The sequence below is a fragment of the Phlebotomus papatasi genome, chromosome 1 (assembly GCF_024763615.1).
Source record: "Phlebotomus papatasi isolate M1 chromosome 1, Ppap_2.1, whole genome shotgun sequence".
Taxonomy (NCBI): Eukaryota; Metazoa; Arthropoda; class Insecta; order Diptera; family Psychodidae; genus Phlebotomus; species Phlebotomus papatasi.
In genome coordinates this window covers 39,357,078-39,379,116 of record NC_077222.1, presented here as the reverse complement: position 1 = coordinate 39,379,116, position 22,039 = coordinate 39,357,078, and the positions used below count along the sequence as shown (strand labels likewise).

The window sequence follows — 22,039 nt, the reverse complement described above, 5'->3', positions numbered from 1 at the left end:
GAAAACAATTAAGTTAGTAAATATTGTTATCAAGTAAATACAGTTTGCTATTTGTGTGACGGTTTTCTGGCATCATCTTTAATGATCCTAATATTTATTTTTATTTTATTCATTAAATTCCTAAGACTTTTAAGGCACAAATCTCTTGGAAGCATAGTGTGGTAGTATGGGAAAGAGTAGAGAAGTAACAAGCGTCCACCGTCGTCTTAGCCTTGATGATCAACCTCCAGAGCAAAACTGTGGAAAAACTCTTTCTCACAATTTTCGCGTATTCGTTTTAATATCTTGGAGATAATTACAATGCCTCACTATATAAGCTCTTATAAGATCGATTATAATTTATTATTAATTTTTAAAAATTGGGGGGAAACTGGGGCACCACCAAACACGGGGTACCAACAAACACTAATTTTTATTTCTAAACTACTTGGACTATCTCGACCATTCCTTCAGTGGACAAGCATCCCTTTAGTGCCTATAAATTCCTATAGGTCTTATCCTCTGAAGTCGAATATCCGATTGAAAAATCGCAGTGTTTGGTGGTACCCCGTGTTTGGTGGTGCCCCAGTTTCCCCTATGCTTAGATGTCACTAAAATCGTATTCAGAAGAAGTTTTAAAATTTAGAAGAAGATTTAGAATTTAGAAAATACGTTTAAAAATTTTATCAATAAATCTTTTCTCATTACTTGTCAAAAAAGATCCAAAAATTAAAGTATTATACAATTCGATCATAAAATCCATTTTTCTAGTAATGAAGAAGTTCATGAAAATAGATTTTTGACAATTAGTTTTTACAATTCTAATCAACTTAACTTAGGAATACAACTTACTGAGAACATGCGCCACCAAAAACGTTTCATTAAAATTGGTTAAAATTTTTCGGAAATGACGAATGAGAACAAAAGGACCAAAAACAATTAAGGTCGCTGATCTGCAAGCGTAATTAGCTGAAGCGGAGTGACAGTTTCGTCCACTACAAACAACAATTAATCAACCTGAACCATGCCTTGCTTGAAAAACATCGAAAATGGGTCAGGAACCGCGGAAAATTAATTCACACTCCCAATATTGTTATACCATAAAGTTTGGATGTATTTTTTACATCCAAAACTCCAAAAATACATTTTTAATATGTATTTTTTACAATTTTAAATATGAATATTATGTAGAATTGTTGATTGAATATTAATTTTTACTTATCCAATAGCCTAAATAATTTCATATCGAGCTGAAAAGAGTCGAAGGATGGGGCAGCTTAGAAAAAGTCGATTTTTCTGAAGTTTTCGGATTACACAGTAAAAAATTTTGGCACATGTTTGTTCCAAAAATTAGCTCGTTCGCGGACACCTTAATTTTTGGCACAATCTTGTCCATTTTACGAGATTCAAAAAGATAATCAATATTAGTAATGAATTTGTTCCAAAACATAGCTCGTCCACGGATACCGAAAATTTTTAGAATATATTTGTACCTTCTAGGAGACACAAAAAAATACCCAATATTAGTAACGAATTTTTCCAAAAAATAGCACGTCTAGTATACAATCGTATCCCTCTCTCACTCAGTCAACCGTCACCAATGAAGCGAGAGGACGCCAAATCTGTGGCAATTTTCGTGCTACATGATTTCATTTTCTTTAATTCGATGCACTCTAACACTCTTAAGTTGATTTTTATTTGATGTTCCTTAAGAACTTTCGCCACCGAAATCTATCTCGACTGAAGTATAGGCCTTAACTGTAAGACGGAAGCTTTTACACGAATTTGTTCCCGTCAATGGGAACAAAAAGATTCCCCATATGAGTAACACATTCGTTTAAAAAAATATCTCGTCAACGGACAGCGAAAATTTTTGGAACAAATATGTTACAGATGTAGGAATAATATTGTTATAAAAAATATGGACCAATTTGTTCCTGACAGTGGGAACAAAACAGCCGAATGCAACAAATTCTATTCCAACATTCAGGGACAAATTTATATAAAACGTAATCAACTCAAATTTGTAGACATTCCACCGTATCAAAACGTTTCCAAAAAAAACTCTAAAAGAATTGTCTCTATATTTCGTATCAAAACTGTAAAGAAAACTTTTTGGAACAAACATATAACTTCTGTAGGTACAAATTGATTCCAAAAGAATTTGTTCCAAGGAAAATTTGTTGCAATATTTTGGTCAGTATCCAAAAGTTTTTACCGTGTAGACTGTAAGCCCGTGAACCGATTATCTGTTAGACCGTCTCACAAAGATATCCATTACAGCAGGAAGCAAGAATTCTTAAAAAGTCAAAATTAATAAAAATATCAATAATTTAAAGTGCAGAGCCCCATATATTATGTCCTGGTAATATCTAGACCAATTGAAAAAGGAATAAAATTCTAAATTTGGTCACTGAGGAAATCTTTAAGTCAGAGCCGAAATTTTGGGAAAATTCGACTTTTTCTAAGCTGCATCATTCCCCAAAGTTTACTGTATTATTCAATAATGGCATTTACACACTGAATAAATTTATGTCCATATCGAGGCAAATTCCATATGCTAGTGTAGGAAAAACTCTTTAATATGGACATAAATTTGTTTAGTGTGTAGAAACCAAAATTTAGTAAACTTATTTTTGAATTCACTGCTATTTAAGGCACAAATTTTTACGAATTTTTATGTCACGCTAATCATGAGAAAAAATGAGAAAATTAATCTTATTTCCATTTCTTTATGCTTAATTTTTGAAAACACTTTGAATACCAAAATCAGCTGCATTTTAAATATTTTTTCAAGTGTTGTACTGTCAATTTATATTTGAAGCTTTAATAAATTTAATGTTTAGTGAGGTAATTATTAAATGGTTCCTTTATTCAGCATTCTCGAACCATATTTCAAATACATTTCCGGCGAATTTTTAATTTCCAACTGAATAAAATGTTGTTTTGTAGTTTTACACTGAATATTTAAATAAAAATAGGAGAGCTTGCCAAATTTTGAACAGTATGCAATATCGTACACTTTTTATGTTTATCTAATTTTTTTCGTTGTGGGTCACTTTGATTGTATTTTTTGAGTAGGATAAAATAGAGTAGGGGAAGGCTTTGAGGCATCGCACACACTCTGGCTTCGTACACTTCATAATTTTTCCCATATTCCTTTAATGAATCCGATCTGACCTATTGGCAATATATTTTTATATACAGTCTTGAGTCACATATTTCCTGAAAAATTAGATTAGATTCATTAAAGGAATATGGTAAAAATAAAAATATGAAATGTTCGAAGCCAGAGTGTGTGCGAAGCCTGAAATCCTTCCCCTAATTCGGAACTTCGAGTTCCCTCCTTTACAATCGAGAATACTTCTTCGTGGTTTTTTCCTTAGCCCTTTGCCCGTCTGAAGGTCTCTACACATTGGGAGCAAATTTCGTCAAAAATAGTATTTTTGACAGAATTTTGATGTTTCCATCTACAGCGCAGTGCAGGCAATTTCCTTCAAAAGAACAATTTTTGATGAAAATTGCTCCCAATGTGGATAGGCCTTAAAGGGCTCTACACATTGGGAGCAATTTTCGTCAAAAATCGCATTTTTGAGAGAATTTTGACGTTTCTACCTACAACAATGCGGATGATTACCTTCAAAAGAGCAATTTTTGACGAAAATTTCTTACAATGTGTAGACACCCTAAAACTGTGAGGAAATTTCAAATTTGAAATAATTCCAAATTATCCTATTTTATCATAAAGTTTCAGATCAATTGTTTCATCCTCTTTTCTCTAGCATGTTACGGAGATTCTTTCAATTTGTTAGATATTCGACGAAGGCATGTGTCGGGTGGAAGGAATTTTTCTAAGACATCATGAAAGAAGGAAATCACGTGAAATTCATCATGCCATTGAAGATGATTGTTATTGAAATAGATGGCAAGTATACCCCATGAAAGATGACACTTTTCCCCATTTAATCTTCATGAGAGATGTTTCTCATGGGTGAAATTGAAATTGCGCATTTAGTCACACTCTACCACTTTGCATTTTCGGGACAGACTTCCTGGAATTTTCCAACCCCCCGGCATTTTACATTGCTTTTGATGTCGATTTTCACCTTGGCTTTTTGGGAGGGAAAAATTAGTGAGAGGTAAGTTGACGATAGAAGGGCGCGACTCGTAGTGTCAATCACATGATGGAGAACATTTTTATTGATCCAAAAACTTCTCGAATTGTAAAACCATGTTTTATGCATGCGTCGTGGTATTCATGCTGGACTTTTAAATTGTTCATTGCCATGGTAGTGACACACCCGGAAAGAGCTCCCCTCGAATCATCTCTATCAATTGTTTTCAGGTCATTTGGACGTCACTGTTTTTCCGGATATGCGAAATTCAAAACTCATGGAAATCCCCAGAAAAAAAAATCAGTTGACATTTCGCAAAATATTCAATTCAACAATTCAGATCAGCTATTTCAGTGGAATCTCTGTCATTCAATTGATTAAGTTTACTTCAGTGAAAATGGATTTTGGTATATAGCTTGGGGAATCAATATTCCATCGTATATTCTGCAAGTCTCTGATACACCACAACCCAAACCAATAAATCGTGCAAAGTTGCTATATTCTGTAGATGCAAAACATGAAAAAGTCCGGCAAATTATCTGTCTCTCTCGGCTATGTCGCCCTTTTCTTGGCCACAATCATCACGAAGACGCTTGATCTCAGTTAAATTTTTGCTGACGATCGCCTCATTCCACGTTGAGTCTCAACGGAGACATACAGTGACCAATAGAAAGGTTAGATCACTTGAATTATGCGAGTAACACAAGGTGTGAGGTTTCTCGAATAGTTTCATACATTCGTATCATTTTCTGAAGTTTAAACCAGTGGTAATGTCAACTTCCAGTAGAATAATGCGGGAATTCACGAAGCAAGTTTTGTAATGGAGGTTCCAGAAGAAAGAATTTCAAATTTTGTATTGGCCAGTTACCTGACCCAAATCCCATTGAAAATCTGTGAGGCATCATTTCAAGATATGTCAACGCAGGATTTAAGGAGAATCAAACCGTAGTGACCGTAGACGAGCTTAAGAATGAATATCAAATGCGTTTGGAGCGAATTGGGCAAGAAGCTCTTCATAAATTGGTCTCAAATATGGCTAAAAGATTTATTGCTCCCATAAAGAATAGGGAATTAAGTTCTAATTATTAGAATCATTCTCATTGATCAGACTTTTTTACACTTTTATTTAAAAAATCGGCATCGTCTCTATTTGAATTTCGCTCAAAAATCACCTAAAAATTTTTATATTTAGGCTGGCGTGCACGCATGAACGCAAATGCACGTGGATCATTATCATAAAAAGTGTTGATTGATAGGCTTATATTAGACAAAAATATTAGGTCGATCCCACTTACACACCACCCACACCACCCACTTGTAAGTCCGTACTGATTTGAATTTCGCTCACTGTATCAGAAGAAATAGATACAGTCGAGTTCTTCAAATTTGAACTCCTCAAATTTGAACGACGCGACGGTTCAACGACGATTGGAGTCCGAATCAGAACCATTTTCAATTCAATTCAATTTATTTAGAATAAATAGGACAGTATGTCCTCTATACAAAAGCTAGCTCTAAACATTATGATTGTGATGTTGGACTTGAGGAATGAGTGGAAGCCACATGATTCAAGATAAGCCCCCTCTTTCGCTCCCTAGGAAGGGAATTCCAAAGAATGACACCTTGCACAAAGAAAGAATTACGAAAATTGCGACTCCCTGAACTGGGCACACGGAGACACGAAGAACTAGAAGAGGATCCAGGAACTACGAGCTCCGCAAGGTACCGGGGCCTACCGGTACAAAGAAGTCGGGAAATAAAGTCCACCACACGAACTTCAAGATATGAGATCATTGGTAGACCGAGAATGGAGTTTGCAAAAGCAGAAACATGATCGTATTTGCGAAGTCTGAAGACGTAACGCAAACAGGAATTGAAAACCAGCTTCAACCGATTCTGCTCCTCGACATTAGCACTAAAAACAACTCCGTCCCATAAGGGAAAATGGAATTATCAAGGCCCTAACAAGAAGGAGTCTAGTCTCCCCGGGAGTAAAGGTCTGAAAGCGTCGTAAGGTGTGCAACGAAAAAAAGACCTTACGGCAGACCTCAGCCACATGATCCGACCAGGTAAGTGTCTCATTAAAAATGCCCCCCAGATTTCTCACACGAGGAGAAAATGGAATCACTTCACCAGAGAGAATCTAAGGAAAAGTAGTAGCTTGGCTCTTCCTGGGATTGAGGACCAAACCATTGTTCAAAGCCCAAGTGGTAATCCTCTCAAGATCATCATTTACAGCCTCAAATATAAAAGAGGAATGAGTTGGATCACCACAACAGTAGATCTGCAGATCATCTGCATATTAAGTGATTGCCACAAAATTTGAGCATCTGGAGGAGATCATTGATGAAGAGGGAGAAGAGGATTGGACCCAAAATAGAGCCCTGAGGAACACCGTGAGTAAGGTCAAGGGGCGAAGAGACCAAGTCACCGGATCTGACAACCTGAAGCAAGGTAAGAGGAGACCAGGCGAACGGAAACCTCTGAAAAACCAAATAGGTCACTTAGTTTGTGACAAAGCAACTCATGAGAGATACTGTCAAAAGCCTTGGAGAAGTCAAGAAGGACCAGAATGCTGAACATGGCTCTGTCCAAGGCCAATCCGATATCATAACTGACCCGGAGTAAATCCGAAACAGTACTGTGATTCTTACGAAAACCAGGATGATATTTGCACAGAAGATTGTTTATATGGAAATGTGCTAACATCTGATCCAAAAGGATAATCTCCAAAGGCTTGAAAATAGCGGGTAAAATACTTATTGGTCTAAAATCAGATGGGGCAGATGGCGCAGATACTTTAGAAATCGGCACAACCACAGCCTTCTTCCAAAGAGTTGGGAAAGTCGAGGAGGTAATAGCGAAGTTATATAGGTCAGTGAGACATGGAAGAATCACTGGCAAAAGGATTTCCTCTAGTGTTTCCTCAATATTATCGTATTATATTAACTTCCGCAACGAATTCCATTTATTTCATGATAAATTACATTAATATATTCTCTAAAGTTATTTTTTCTTAATTTAAGGAAAGAGCATTTCACGTGAACTCCGATACGATTTTGAAAATATTGTTCAAATTTGAGGAACTCTGCTGTAATGTGCAAAATGTTTAAGAGAAAATCTAAAAGTAACTGAACGTAACTGGGTTTCTTCATTTATAATACTGCACGTACGTCAATTTTACATTAATACGGCAAAGAAGCATGTCAATTGCACTATACGGTGTTTAATTTTTGGTCTGCTGCATTTCTTACAGCAATTAATTACCATACAGTAGTCTTAAGTCACTTATTATTCTCTATGGTTAAGTAAACATTTTGAAACATTATTTCAGCAAATAATATTACTAACCTCAATTTTTAGTATGGGAAAGCGCGCTACCTTCGGACGACTCAAGCTTCGAACAATTAATTTTTTTCTATGTTCCTTATGGATTTCACCCATAGTTCTTTTCTGAAAATTTGAGGCATTGGTCTAGTTATTAAAATGCAATAATATAATGGGCCACATTCATTTATAACACTTTGAAAAAAAAAATGAATTGTTCGAAGCATAAATCGTCCGAAGATAGCGCGCTTTCCTCTAATGTTTTTCTTTTATTGTAATTTTAAATAAAAAAGAAATCAGTCAAGTATTTTAATATTTCTATTGAAATACGATTATTTTCTGTTATTATAAACGAGTCGTTATTAAGTCAGAGTAAAAATTTGGAGCTTGGATGCCTTGGCCTAAAGATATTTGTATTCTTTCCATATAAGTCTTGATATTGAGTTTCGTGAACAAAATTATTATTATCTTGCTGTATTTGGGATCTGATATTTTCTTTAGAATTTATGGACATGCGATTTTGCCAAAATTGATAGCCAGAGGCAACTACTGCAGAGTCACGTTTAATCGAACTGAAAAATAGAGATTTTCCAAAAGCCTCATCAAATTCAGGTAAAATTAGTAGAAGTGCCTCATATACTGCCCAAAATGACGTCATGCTCACCTTCAAATTTCCATATTGTTCCAACCGTCACAATCCATTTGCTGATTACTGTACCCAACAACAGATTGTAGCTTATGTTGTTCTTTTTTCAGCAACTCTTCTACATTTTTGTCGCTCTTTCCCGAGACTATCAAAGAAGTGGTAGTTTAGCGTGCGCATGAAATTATTTTAGCTCACCGAGCCGAATCAGTCAGCAACGAACATCGTCTGTGACTAGACGTATACAATTTGTCACTTAAATCCATGTCGCAAGTGATATTTACAAAATAGCTCCCGTGAATGACGTGCTCTATGTATTTGATCAGCATAAATTTACAAAATTTTATCTAGTGTAGTGTGAAGTGAAGAGTGAGTATTTTTAAACAAATAATATACGGAACTACCAACCGGCTTCTTATTTTCTACTTGGATTGAACATTGGGGCGGTCGAAAGCAAATATCTTCAAGAGTGCAAATACCTTTTATTTTTGTTAAACCTCTCCAGCTTGAGATAGAAAAAGGAGATACAGAAAGACGTGGGATACTGAAAAATTTAACAGGTGTGCACAGTGTATTTGCAAAAATTTTTGTGATATTTTAACCCTTCAACGCTAGGAATATTGTGAGTTATATTTTGAAAAATATTTTCCAAGTGCTTGCTATACTCACAGCTGGATTTAAGCTCTAATCAAAATATCGTGTGGTTATTGTTTGTATATCGTCGCTTGAATAAACAGTTGTCGTATCTTCCTTTTTGAAAACTATAGGTATAGAGGCACATAGGCTGTACAAGAATTGCTAATTTAGGTGACCAAGAAGTTATGACAAATGTTGATTTAAGTAAAGGAATTATGAGGCTACATTTTCTTCGCCATCAGGCAGAGAGAAAAGTGTCTTGGATTAAGAGAAAATGATGTATGTACAAAATATTTGATACTGTCCAAGACATAGGGGAAGGCTTTCAGGTTTCCCACACCCTCTGCACTGAGAAAAAAAGAGGGTACGATTGACTTTTTTCCTCATAACTTTAACACTTTTTAGGTGTAAAAATATATTAACATTTTTCATGTTAATTTTACACCTTTTAAGGGTAAAATTAACATGAAAAAGGGTAAATTCAACCCCCAATACACCTAAAAAGGGTAATATTTACACCGATTTTGGATCAATACTGCAGGGTAAAATTAACATTTCCGGAATGTTATTTTAATTTTTTCGGATTTTTCTCAGTATGGCTTCGAACACTTGATGTTTTTCCCATATTACTTTGAAGAATCAGAGACCTAATGGCAATGGAGTGATTTATAAATCAGTCTAAATCGGCTGTGAACTGGTAATGAACCGATAAGTAATTTTTATATTAAACTATCTTTTAACTATTTTGAGGGATCTTTTGAGTGATTTTTGAATTTGTTCATTCAAATCGATTGAGAACCGGTATACCGTAACACGAGTTTGAGTACTTTGCAAAGTCTGGCACCTTTTGCCACCCCTTTTACTATCAATGCCTAATATAAATTTTAAAAAAATATATATATTTCAGCTAATCTTTTTAGTTATCAAATTTTGAGCAGTTCTAAAGTTATAGTTCTACAGTAAACTCAATATTTTTTCTGGATACTTTTCCCTGCAATTTATGGACTTCTCATTTATTGTGAGTTAATAAAGGGTTAACAAAAAGTGAAATTTCTTAAAGAATGCACTATGCATTCGGGATGTATCTTCTCTAAAATATTGATTTCTCTATGGGATGCCATACTGGAATTTTCTCGCAGTGATTTTACTCTTTTGGAGTGAATTTTCAATATTTTGCTCCAAATGTTCCTAATGCATTTTCTTTATTGAAGTGCTGAGTCGTAAATTTGCCATAATGCTTTATTTACAAAAAAATATCAGTCAAAAATAATATTTAGGTTTTGCTTTAGCAACTTAAAGCATGAATCTCCACAATGTTTCAATGTAATTTAATTATTAAAGGACAGTGGTTAAAAGGGTTAGAATATGTCTGATTCAATTGTATTTTAGTAGAAAAATGTATCCGGAAGGTTTTTTAACTCAATTTAGTTACTACTTTGAAAAGATTTATAGCCAAGTAGGGGTTTTTTGTTCATACTCTGTAGGTTTACTTTATTGATTTTATTCAGTCTCTATATAAATTTATGCATTGTGACAGATTTAAAAACTTGCGTTATTACTTTCTATCACATAGCAGGTATATAAATACGTTTACTTGCACCTACGCAATTAAAAATATTTTAATGTTCAAGTAGAATTCGTTTTCAATGCACCAAATTATAAGACAGTAGTGAAAATTCATAATATAAAATAAGTTCATACATTAATTAGTAGAGAACATAGGTACATATAAACATTCAGGTTATAGGTAGACTATTAATAAGAAAATGCTGGGCAAATTAAGAAATAGAATGAGACCGTTGTTTATCAACTATGGGTTTCTGACTGTTGCAAGATCTTCCTCATAGGGGAAAGTGACCATGCTTGATACTGTAAAATGATGTCCAAGGTTTGTGATTATTTTCTGATTAACACACAAACCGAAGCGATTCTTCCACTATGACAAAAAAATGTCTCACTTTTTAGGTTCATAATCCAACCTCAAATAGTTCCTGGAAATCCTTAGATTTTCCTCAAGAAGAAAATGGAAATTCAGTAGCGATTTTTATACAAGTTGGGTCCGGGGCCTTCCTGTATAATAATTGATTCGACAATTCGGAGGCCCATTTTCACTGTAAAATTTCACCGGATACAAAAAAAATGCACATCAATATTTAGACGGAACTCTAATCTATCTGCTTAAATCGTTTATATGACTGGTTATTAGTTTTAAAATCACTTTTATGTAATTTTTCTAAGCCATGTTTTTATGACATTAGGGCGCTAGCGAAAACCATTTATTCACTTTGAGTCCATGAAAATGTCATTCTGCAACCTTAAAATTCAAGCAAAAGGGTTGAAGATTATGTCAATTGTCGATAAAATTGGCGGATTGCAATATGTGTAATTATGAAATAATCACATCTAATGATATAGTTGCCACATTTAAATTATCATTCATGGACCCTTCTTAGAATATAGGATGGACACAAGTAGAATTTATGAATTTGTTACCACCCACAAAAACAGTGTCCACCAATTAAAAATATTTTTACATAAATATTAGCACTGATGAACCCTCTATGTGCCTATGATAGTAGTTTTCCTGAACAGCGACATTAATTAAGAAATACTTATGAAATATCATGTATCGAAATTACAGTTTTGGGCCTATTTTTGATTTTTGCTTCCTGAAACTAGGGAAAAAAGAGCTAGGATCCTATTTTTTTTTAGGAAATGTGAGGCTTAGCATCAGCTATTGAAATATATTGCTTTGAATCATAACTATTGATTAACATAGGAAAAAAATAGTTATTATCAAGCTTGGATCGTATCAAGCATGGTCACTTTCCCCTACGTCTTAAGCTTTTCGCGTGTAAAAAGAAGGATAAGTCGAGAGATTTGTAGACTATTTATATACCTGAGATGACATTAATTCATTAGTCTAAATGTTCTAAGTTCCAGTTGTAGCATTAACCAATTTAGTCCTAATGCGGAAAATATTTTCATATGAGTATTTCTAATACAGCAATAATTGGAATGTTTTGAAAAGTATTTATGAGATTTTGAATTTGAATATTTCGAATAAAAAATAGGAGTTTAAATTGCATTATCAATTTGAAAACAAAACTTTGTTTAAAAAATGTGATTTGGAACGTGGCATGTGAAAAATCAGAGAAAGGGTGGTGTGGGAGGTGTAGACCATATCGAAAGAACATTTTCTAACTAATTCTAAAATCTAACCTAATCGTCGAAATACGCACGAAGGGTTTAGGTATTTTATTTATTTTTTTTGTCGATCTGACCTAGTCTTGCTTATTGGGCAGATAAATTCTGGTTTCTTTCAATATAAGGCTCCTTGAATATTGTATACATAGTTTATTACATATTTAGCGCAGTTTTCTAAATTTGTATTTATTTGGATAGATACTGTAGTATATTCATTAAATATGTTTTCGGGTTTAGGAATTAAATTATGCAAGTTGAAAGTTCAGTGTGTTCCCTTTAATTTTGAAATTTGATTTTGTTTTTTTTTTTTAAATTTAATGGAATTTTAAATTCAAGTTTTTAACTATTGAAACAGCAGGGGAGACTGGGGCAAAAAGTCACAAAACGGGTATTTTATTTTTTTACAAGCTACTCGAGCACCTCCAAAATTTCTAATTAGCACAGTTTTACAGGAAATATATCGCTCTACAACTCTGTGAAAAAATAAATATTTTTAGATCTATATTTTCGATTGAGACGATCAAAGCAAAAGGAGCTTATCGTATATACATTTCCTTATTGAGGTATCTGATTTTTTTCTTTATTAATACAAATCTAAAAAGAAATCAAAATTGTTCTAAAGGTGATACATTAAATATCTTGAACTGAAATTTTTCTTTCCGCCGGATATTGAATTCATTTCAATTTAGGTCGAATACATATTCACATTTAGGATTCCAATAAGAAGGAATCATTTTGAAACTGTTACCGTTGAAAACCGAACCTACATCCATTTGTAGTTGGTTCACGTTGAGAATCTCTACTTGAATAAAGTATACAACTATGTCAGCAGTGGTTTCATGTGTTACAGCAATTCGTAACAAATACCTTAATGCTCCTTCAAAATACTGAAACCTTCCAGAGATATTCTCTATTTCTCTTCCGTGGAATTCATTATCGAAGTAAGTAAGATATGCTTGTAACATGAATGAATGTGCGTTCGTTACAAACTTAGTCATATTTTGCATACCAATTCGAGATATTTTCTCCTGTTAAGAGCCAAAAGCAGTGAATTTTGCGTATGTGGAAGAATGGAATCTCTCCACACAACTCACACAATTTTCCATCCAGTTTTGCCAGCAAAATATATAAATCAACAAGATAATACAAGAGACATAACACCATTAAGTTCATGGTCAACACCAAATTCGCGAAAACTGAAAGTTTGACTCTTTGTCTCGAAAAAACGAAGTTTAAATCAGAATCTTTTGTGATATATTCACAGATGTACTAATATTATGATTATTTTTCCTTTTGATATTTAAGCAGGTTTATGCTATATCCAATATTTTAGACCGAAACATCTGGTCACCAAATTCAACTCCCCATTTGCATTCCCCAGTGATTTGAGCCACAGAATCCAAGAGGGAACTTATGATCAGTGCTAACTCCCGTCGTGGTCGTAACTTTTATAGAAATTGGTTTATTTCTCATTGCCATTGGACGGAGAATAAGTTGAAATTTCAGCAGCAGAATAAACAATAACACTTTTTTATTGACGTCTCAGCAATGGCTTCAAAATGAAATTGAATTGATAAAATTACCAGCGGGAAGAATAACAAAGTTCTATCGCCACTTTCTTGTGAGACACAGACTATATAATTGATATAAATTATGTGTGAAGTTGGAAGGAGGGCAGTCAATGTTTTAACATATAACAAAATTTATGCTTGAGAGAGTTGATAAGAATTTAATATTCCCACATCTTCTTTGCCGGTTGTGAGGAAAAAAAGTTGGAAATATCACACCATTTGCCAAAAATATGAAATTTAAAACAATTTTCATGAGATACAAGATACAATAAAAAGAGGTCTCTTTCAAAATTTTCATATCTCAAGTTATTCACCAGTTTTTCCGCATTAAACCCATCCAAAGACATGCAAAAATTAACATTGATAAGAGAACTTTATCAAAGTGAAATATTGTTTAAATTTTTACTTCTTTGTGTCTATGCTTTGAGATATGTCTCATGAATTTATTGTAAATTTATTTAAATTTTTAAGCATCAGCATTGAGTTTCAATAAAATACTAACCCAAAACAAGCACAAAATTCGTTTCGGAAAATATTCCACAGAACATTAATTTAACATAAATTAAATTTAACGAAAAAACCTATATAATTTTTTAGTGGTTACAAATTTTGGTTCAATGATTCAATGTTGATTCCATAAAATTTTTTGTTAACCCCTACGGATCAGAGTTATTAAAGAATTTGCGAATTTGCTCAGTGTCAATCTTTTCTCATCGTACTTTTATTAAACATAATTTTCATAATAAAACATTAAAATTACCATCAATTTATTCTTCTAAAGTACGACCTTAGAAAAATTGCAAAATCATAAAATATGTGCAACTTAAGGTCACAGTAGGAGGTGAGATGTTTAATATTCCAAGAAATTTTGAAAGTATTAAATATCATTTGATTTTTAGCATTCTCACGATTAATTATTACAATGAGTTTGTTTAATAAGATTGTGTTAATTTTTTTTCAGTTCAAGTTTACGATCACGGATTAGTAACGTATATGAGCTCATTTGCATTCCTTCGAACTCTGATGCTCAAAATTGTCATAAATATACTAATAAAAATCACACCCAAAAAAAGTAAATAAAAACAAGACAATTGGTTGAAATTGCCAAAGAGAAACCATGATGGGGTTCTTGAACATTTTATTAATTTGACTTTCAAAATTAATAATAAACATTAAAGGAGGAAAAAAATTGGCATACTTCTGATACGATATTTCAGAGATAATTAGGAAATAATGAGAATTGAATACGTGCCGAATTTTGTGTAATTTATTCAATGATATTTGCATAAACTTTCCTGCACTGAGTCAGCCTTATTGACTCACCTAATCATAAAAATCCACATAAACTGCCATACTTGAGAAACAGGAATATTAAATAAAGTGACGTTATTGCAACTGATCAGTATAATTAATATTTTATAAATTTCTTTAATATTCTTCAGTAAAAATAACATTTTAATATTCCAAACTAAGACATTGCAACGCATGTCGATCGTTACTCTGTCAGAATATCGCTCGATTTATCGCTTACTTGAGTTTCACACTGGAGGTTCAGCCCAGTTTCTGAAGGTCTTTCAATTCTTAACCCATTGGAATAATGTACTAGAAACACTGAAGATATGAATATTCATGTAATGGAATTAGCTCCTTGCGTGTTAATCGATTATTATTGTTGAAAGAAAAAAATCTATAAAAGAGATACGAGAAAACACTCTCTAATATGCGCATAACGGTTTCTGAATTTAAATCCTATCAATTAAATTATTTCCAACACCATTTATTTGTATTGTGTAACTATCTAAGAAAACTATTTGCCATTCAGAATTCAAATTTAGAAAGAGAATAAAGGAATTTTTTATTAAAATTCACGCAATGTCAAACTTTTTCCTGAAACTTTGAACAAAAACCTTGAATTTCTATCCGTGGTGCGAAAAAATAGCAACAAAATGAGTCTGCACATGCATAGAGCTATTTTTCCACATAATTTAGCAGCTAATATAACTAAAAATCCATATCCGATAGAAATTCGGATATAAATTGTGCAGAAATAAATTATTTAAAATAATCAAATTTTCGTGTGAAGTGCAATAGTTGCAAATGGGTTAATGGGGTTAATGCATAATAAATAATTCTAGATATTTTTTTAATTTGAAGGAGCGCTTAATATCCATTTCTAAGATAAAATTTTGTCACAAAATTTAAATAATAAGAAATTAGAGAAGATCAGCCATATATAGATAAGCTTTAAGGTCTGATGACCGTATTACTGTCAACAATATAATTAATTACATTCCTATGTGAATTGACGAACAATCTTCCGAAAAAAAAGTTCTGACAAATAAATTCTGGACTTTCTCTAACGATATATCTTGACAGAATACTAAACTAATTGTCGACCAGAATAAAAGATAAGGAAAATTCTTCGCTGATAAGATTTCATATTGTACTACTCACATTACGAGCCGCAAGATAACTCATTTCTTCCAGTAAATTATTGTTAAAAGTTTTGGGAATAAGGTTTAGGTCCTGTGTTAATCTATCGACTATTCGACTGATTGTCGATCAGTTTCCGATCGGTTTATCGCAAATATACGAAAACTGTATAACGACAGCGTATATTAACTGTGGCGGACATAGTTGATTTCCTTTGAATACGTCTCAATTGGCAAATGATATTTTCCAACCGAGTAAAACAACAGAGTCTTTTGAGCAAAGTCCCAATTGAAACGAGGTTCATGGTGTTTATTTAAAAATTTTAAGACATAATCATTTGCCGCAGATGTTCCGTTTCTAATCAAGAGAGGCACGCGTCTGTCAATGAACGGCGCGTTGATGAAGAAGAATGACCAGCAATCAAGTGAAAGAGGAGAATTTGGGGGTGGATGAACTCACAATGCTGAATGGGAAACATTTAAGTAAAATCCATAACATTTTGGTAAATTTTTCCGTTCCATTTTAATGGTTTCTATATTCCTCAAAATATGTATAACTTGCGGAATTAGTAAAACTTGAAATTCATATTAAATAAAAATAACTATATATGTTTATATTCAATATCTTAATATGGCCTTCAGACTTTTAGAGGATTAACGCTTTATATAATAGATGTTTTAAATTTAGTATAGCGAAATAGAAGTCAAAATCTTCATCTGCAAGAAAATTAAATATGAAGCCAGTGGATAATTTTAGACTAAAAATTCTATGACTTAGAGAGAGGTGGGGCTACTTTGAGCAGTGGGGCTACATTCTTATACGCTCTTTTCACACATTTCTAATGGAAATTGAGTTTTAACATGATGTAATATGGATACACAAAATAATTGTGGATCTAAATAAAGTAATTGTATGGACCAGCTTCATTTAGAAATAGGCAGAAAAGTTGTATAACAATCTAGACTTACAGCTCGAAATAATCCCACCTCCCCCTATTGTTTAGACACATATATGTCATATCCAAGGTTATTAAATCGGTTTTAAACTTCTTTTAAGATTTTTGGATAAAAAATTTAAGAATTATTTTAAAAACTGAAATTTTTCATTTCAAAATTAGTGACAATTGAATGTGACCTTCCTTTTGTTTCATAAGCAGAAGAGAGGGCGTGGCTTATTAGGTGAGATTCTTAATAATCTCACCTACTATATTTTTAATGGGCAAAAATGTTGGTTGAATAGAAGCCAAGATTTAGATAACATTGGTGCCTTGATTGAGATTATTGTATTAAATATTGAATGCTAAAAAGGATTCAAATACCTCAGTTGGAGAAGGTGGTGGTTCAAGGTGCGATAAGTCCCTTGACTAATCCTAAATAGGGCGGGAAATATTTCTTGTGTTTATTTTAATGATACTTGGGAACATGATGCATACCACATGTTCGGATTGTCCTTTCTCTCTTACTGGTATAATAAAATACTTTTGGTATTGTGAAACAAGTGATCATTCAATTCGGATACAAACAAAAAAAACGTAAGTTCACTGAAAATCGTGAAAGGGGCGTGGCTAAAAATCCAAGAAGTTCAAAATTAGCGGTAACATTTTGAATTTTGTTTTATTATTTCTTTTCTGAAAATTTCTTATTGGGGAATTTTTTTATTTCATTCATTTTTCATTAATTTCAACCGCTTGTCCCAATAAGGGGTACCAGCTTAGAATATCCAGGTCATCATCTTACACCAGTAGATCCTCCGCCACTTCAAGAAAATAGTTGATAAAATATTTATATTTTGTTTTCTCTCCTACTTAAGTATTTCTTTTTCATAATTTGGACGGAAGCTTTCACTGTTTTCCAAGAATAAATTAAAATATTTTATGTCATAAAATATCTTAGTTTATCTACAGTTTCTAATTGGATAAAAGTTTGCAAACTTTTAATTCCTATAAAACACTAGTCAATCAGAAAATGTGAAAACATTAAAATATTTTTTACTGCTCAAATTCCACAGAAAGAGGAGTATATTTATGTAAACCATTGATTATTTTCACTTCCCAAAGATCCATCTTCCGTCCACCGGAGACCAGTTTTCTTAACATATCTTCACGTTACAGATGATTTCTGAGAAATGATGTTATGCTGTTTGTCAGTGTGTTTAAAGGACAAACGGTTAGAGATAGAGACTTGAGACCTTCGGAGAACCCCTATAGGTTGCCCCTGACACCACTAAAATGTCCATCATTTTTACCTGACCGAATAATCCTATTCTCCTCCAAAATCATGTTTTTGTTGGAATATTATGCGTAGTAATTTATCATTTTTGGATTTGTTATAGAGATTGCTTGGGCGGACATTTTGTCCATATAAGAAAATCTCGTTAAATCATTCTTAATGGCTCCGGCATACCTTTTAGATCAGGAAAATTTCATGAAGTTAAAATTCGAATTCCCTTCTTACCCATACGCTTTGCAGAGGTTTATTTCATTCCTTCGAACTTTTTTTCTTCTTTTAAACATTACAGCAAATTCAATTTGTCTCAATCGAATATGGTGTGCGAAAGAATGAGATAGTCATATGCAAAACATGTGTGAAAGGTAGGGATACGAATTTCGACTTCATGAAATTTTCCTGATCTAAAAGGTGTGCCGGAGCCATAACAAAGGTTTTTCAATATCAAAGTGTAGTAGGACTGTTGAGCCTGGAGGAGTTGGAGGGACAAAGCCCGCCCTGACAAAGACTCTTCTAAGCCAATGGTAACAATCACTGTTCAGCTGGGGTGGTAACTTCGAGGGGTGCTATAACGGCGGCTAACTTCAAATTACGATATCCCTATAATTCCGCTAGGTGGGGTGTGACTGCTCGATGCGTTATTCCGAAGGCACAATCGAATTGACTCTTCTGTCGGTCTTCAGCAAGACGTTAGATTCGTGGCTGTCTTGGAATGGGCAATCGGGCTAACTCCCAGAGGCAAAGATCCGTAGCATTCTTGCTACAAAAGTTTTAAAAGGCTTCTAGAGAGCATATTTCTAAATCAAATAACATTATGTTTAGACTCGCTGGAAAGGTCTTGGAATTTCAAATAAATCTGAATCGGTTCAAATCGATTATGAACCTATTCATAACTTATAACAGTTTTTTTCCGAAATTCTATTATATTATTCCTAGGCTATTTTGGGCGATATTTTGAGAAATTTTATCAATAGGTTTAAATCAGTTCTAAAATCGTTAAATACTAAATAATGCGAAAGTACTTGTGAGATATTGCATGTAAGTCACGAGTTTGAGTATTTTACAAATCTTGAGACGCTTTATCACCCCTTTTCATTTTGTGAAACTGAAATCATAATAGTTTTATGGCACAAGAAGCATAGACGAATTTGAATTATCGTTTTAATATTGTTGCGAATAATTAGTTTTTTTTATGATTATTCGCGCCAAATAAGAGGGTGAAAGATGCTGCGTGCTTACAGGTGGAAAATTAATGTAGGGATAGTCGTTCTCCACCTGAAATTGTTATAAAATTAATCAATTTTAGCTTAAGATAAAATTGTTTTATCTTAAGCTAAAATTCATGCGAGCGCCACAAATACATGGGGCCTAAAGTGTAAGGCCAAAATTGAAATCTGCAGAATTGGCTTCTGTGCGAAAGCATGAAGATCGATTGCTCGAGTCTTTCTGAAGACTATTTTTTTGATACTAGACTGTGAGGCAAATTAATCGCCCCGTTCTCCCCCCTTCCCTCTTCAGTACGGAAGTGTGAAGGCAAATAGTTGCCCCTTTCCCTCACGAGATTGTGCAGGTGAAATATTGCCCCTCTCTCTCTCTCTCTGTGAGGCTTCTGGAAGCCCGTTATCCCAAAAGTGGAAGAGTGTCGATTGATTGTTTGGCTCCGTCGATCAGGCAGGACAGAGTGTGTTGGCAAACGACATAGTTGCCCCGCTCTCTCCACTGAAATTGATGGTGTGTGGCTTTGCAAGCCCCGTCATCAGAATAAGAGGATTGCTGGCAATTAGTCACCCCATCCTTCTCACTCCAGAGCAGCGTGGGGCATCTCTGTGTTCTAGCAGGCTGGTGAAGTATTAAGGCTCTGTCCTTACTGGAGATCACATTGTTCATCACGTTGGAGGAATACAAGCCCATAGCAGAGCAGGTGGAAGCTCCCAGGGAGCCCCCCATAACATCCGGAGAGAACGGACCAAACGGACACCTCCTGTATCCCACCTTCCATAAAAGGTTGGGAAGACCACTCCAGCCAGTCGACGTCGAGAACGGCGTCGCCTTCAGGCAGTTCGAAGAGCCCAATTGGCATTACCAGCAGGAACGGTGAGAGCTGCAGAGAGGAAAAAGGCTGCAGAGGAGCGTCGTCGCCAAGTGGCTGCTTTGATACGAGAGGAAGATCTGGGATTTCCCCCGTCACCGGATTTCCCAGGGGAAGAGTTCGAAAGGTGTGTGTTGAAGGAGGAAGAAGCCAGAACCCCAAGAGCTTCGTGGCAGGTGGTTTTACCCCCCGAAGTAACGACACTCGCTGAAGAAAGCCCCTCAAGTGCGCTCTTGAGTGAGGTAGCTCAGGTCGGTTGGTCGGGCCCCTCTCCATCTTCTTCTTTGGAAGAGTGCTGGCCCTCTTCAGATGACGAAGGTGAAGACAACAGACCATTTAAGGAAGGAACCAGAGGAACCTCATGCGACACCTGTTTCCAGTTCTCCCCGCTTCTCTCGGACTGGGAAAGGGCCAAATACCGTCTGCTCCACAGTAATTTGCAGAAGGCGGCATCAGAGGGACAACCAGCGCGATTGGTGTCAGTCGCCGGCGTCCCAGAAGCCCCCCCTTGCCAAGCGTCGGGAGATCGTAGAAAGACTCCGTTCGGCCTCCAACTCCGGGAGTTTGAGAGGGAGATCCCCTTGGAACCCACCGAAGCAGCCCGGGATCCCCGTCTCATTACCAGACCTGAGGGTCCTGTTAACCCTTAGAGCGTTGGAGAGAACGGGTATGAGGAGGAAAACGGCGTCACAGAAGCGCTGAGAGAGGAGGAGGAGATTGGCGCTTGCCAGAGAGGAGAAAAATTGAATTTATAAATGTACCACATGAAAATTTATTGAAAAGTTTATAGAAAAATGTTGAATTAATTTAAATAAATTGAAGTGAAGAAGTTAGTTAAGTTAATCCTTTCTTTGAGTTCACTATCCGTCGTCTTTGGCATACAATTTCCGGAGTGTGGGATATCACCCCCTTCAAATTTGTAACAATATGTTAAATATTTGAGTATCAAGTTATAGTTTAACTCTTTCGAACCAGTCTAATCATTTGTCTGTAAATATTTTAAAGTACCTAATCTGTGAATTATTTCTTGAATTACAATTCAAGATGTAGGTATCATCTGAAAATTCTCACTCAGTTTAATACTCTCTGTTAATTTATCTATAAGCTAATATATAAATGATTCTGAATGAAGCTGTGTAGTGTTTGATATTTTCAATGGTGTAGCTTAAGCTCATTTTCCAACACGATTCAACATGAGAAATCAAATTACGCTCCACTGCTAATTCAGCAATGGCAATTTCCTTATGTCAATGCATTGTTTCCAACGTTGAATTTATGAAGTGTTCACGTCAAGTGGGATCCGGCAAGATGATGGTACAAATGCTCATAAATCAATTTAGTTTTGAGTGACAGAAATAAGATTATTCCGTCCTATGACTTTCACTGCATCTTTCTGTGAAACCTAAAAGTTTTATGGTAAACAAATTTATTGCTTTGCTGACGATTGAAATTAAAGTTCAGTCTGTTTTTATATTTTTCCAACAGTTTTTCTTTAATCTCGTAAAGGGGTTTTTAAAGTTTTTGATGTACGAATTGTCGAAGAAATAATTTGAAGAGACATCATGTATTTTGGGAAAGAGCACGTGACGTGTCTCACTTCAATTGTTGGTGCAAATGTTGATTGCTGTCAGAGCATATTGTTTATTTAATGCGATGAGTTTTCCACGAGGACCTGCACCTGATTGTGGTGATGGCGGATTACCGTCATTCAGCCCACAGTCCTGAAGAGTTTTTGCACGAAAACTCCAACACATTTGTGTTTTCCAGAACATCTCATTGTTTATCCATGCTGAAATTCCATTTTCAATTGTATA

At 34.6% G+C, this 22,039-nt stretch overlaps 2 protein-coding genes across 6 annotated transcripts in view; one reads left to right on the top strand and one right to left on the bottom strand.

Annotated features, from left to right (window-relative positions):
* The window catches only part of LOC129799678 (uncharacterized), a 113,749-nt gene that overhangs the window by 25,380 nt on the left and 66,330 nt on the right, over nt 1-22,039 (bottom strand). The window lies entirely within an intron of this gene.
* Nucleotides 8,254-22,039, top strand: part of LOC129799677 (voltage-dependent P/Q-type calcium channel subunit alpha-1A) — an 80,165-nt gene continuing 66,379 nt past the window's right edge. For 3 of the 5 annotated variants that reach the window (XM_055843805.1, XM_055843802.1, XM_055843806.1), the window contains exon 1: nt 8,263-8,624. The gene's annotated coding sequence lies outside the window, so the exon portion shown is untranslated. Of the gene's footprint in view, nt 8,625-22,039 lie in introns of all 5 variants that reach the window. The other 2 variants (XM_055843804.1, XM_055843807.1) reach the window with 2 other exon arrangements.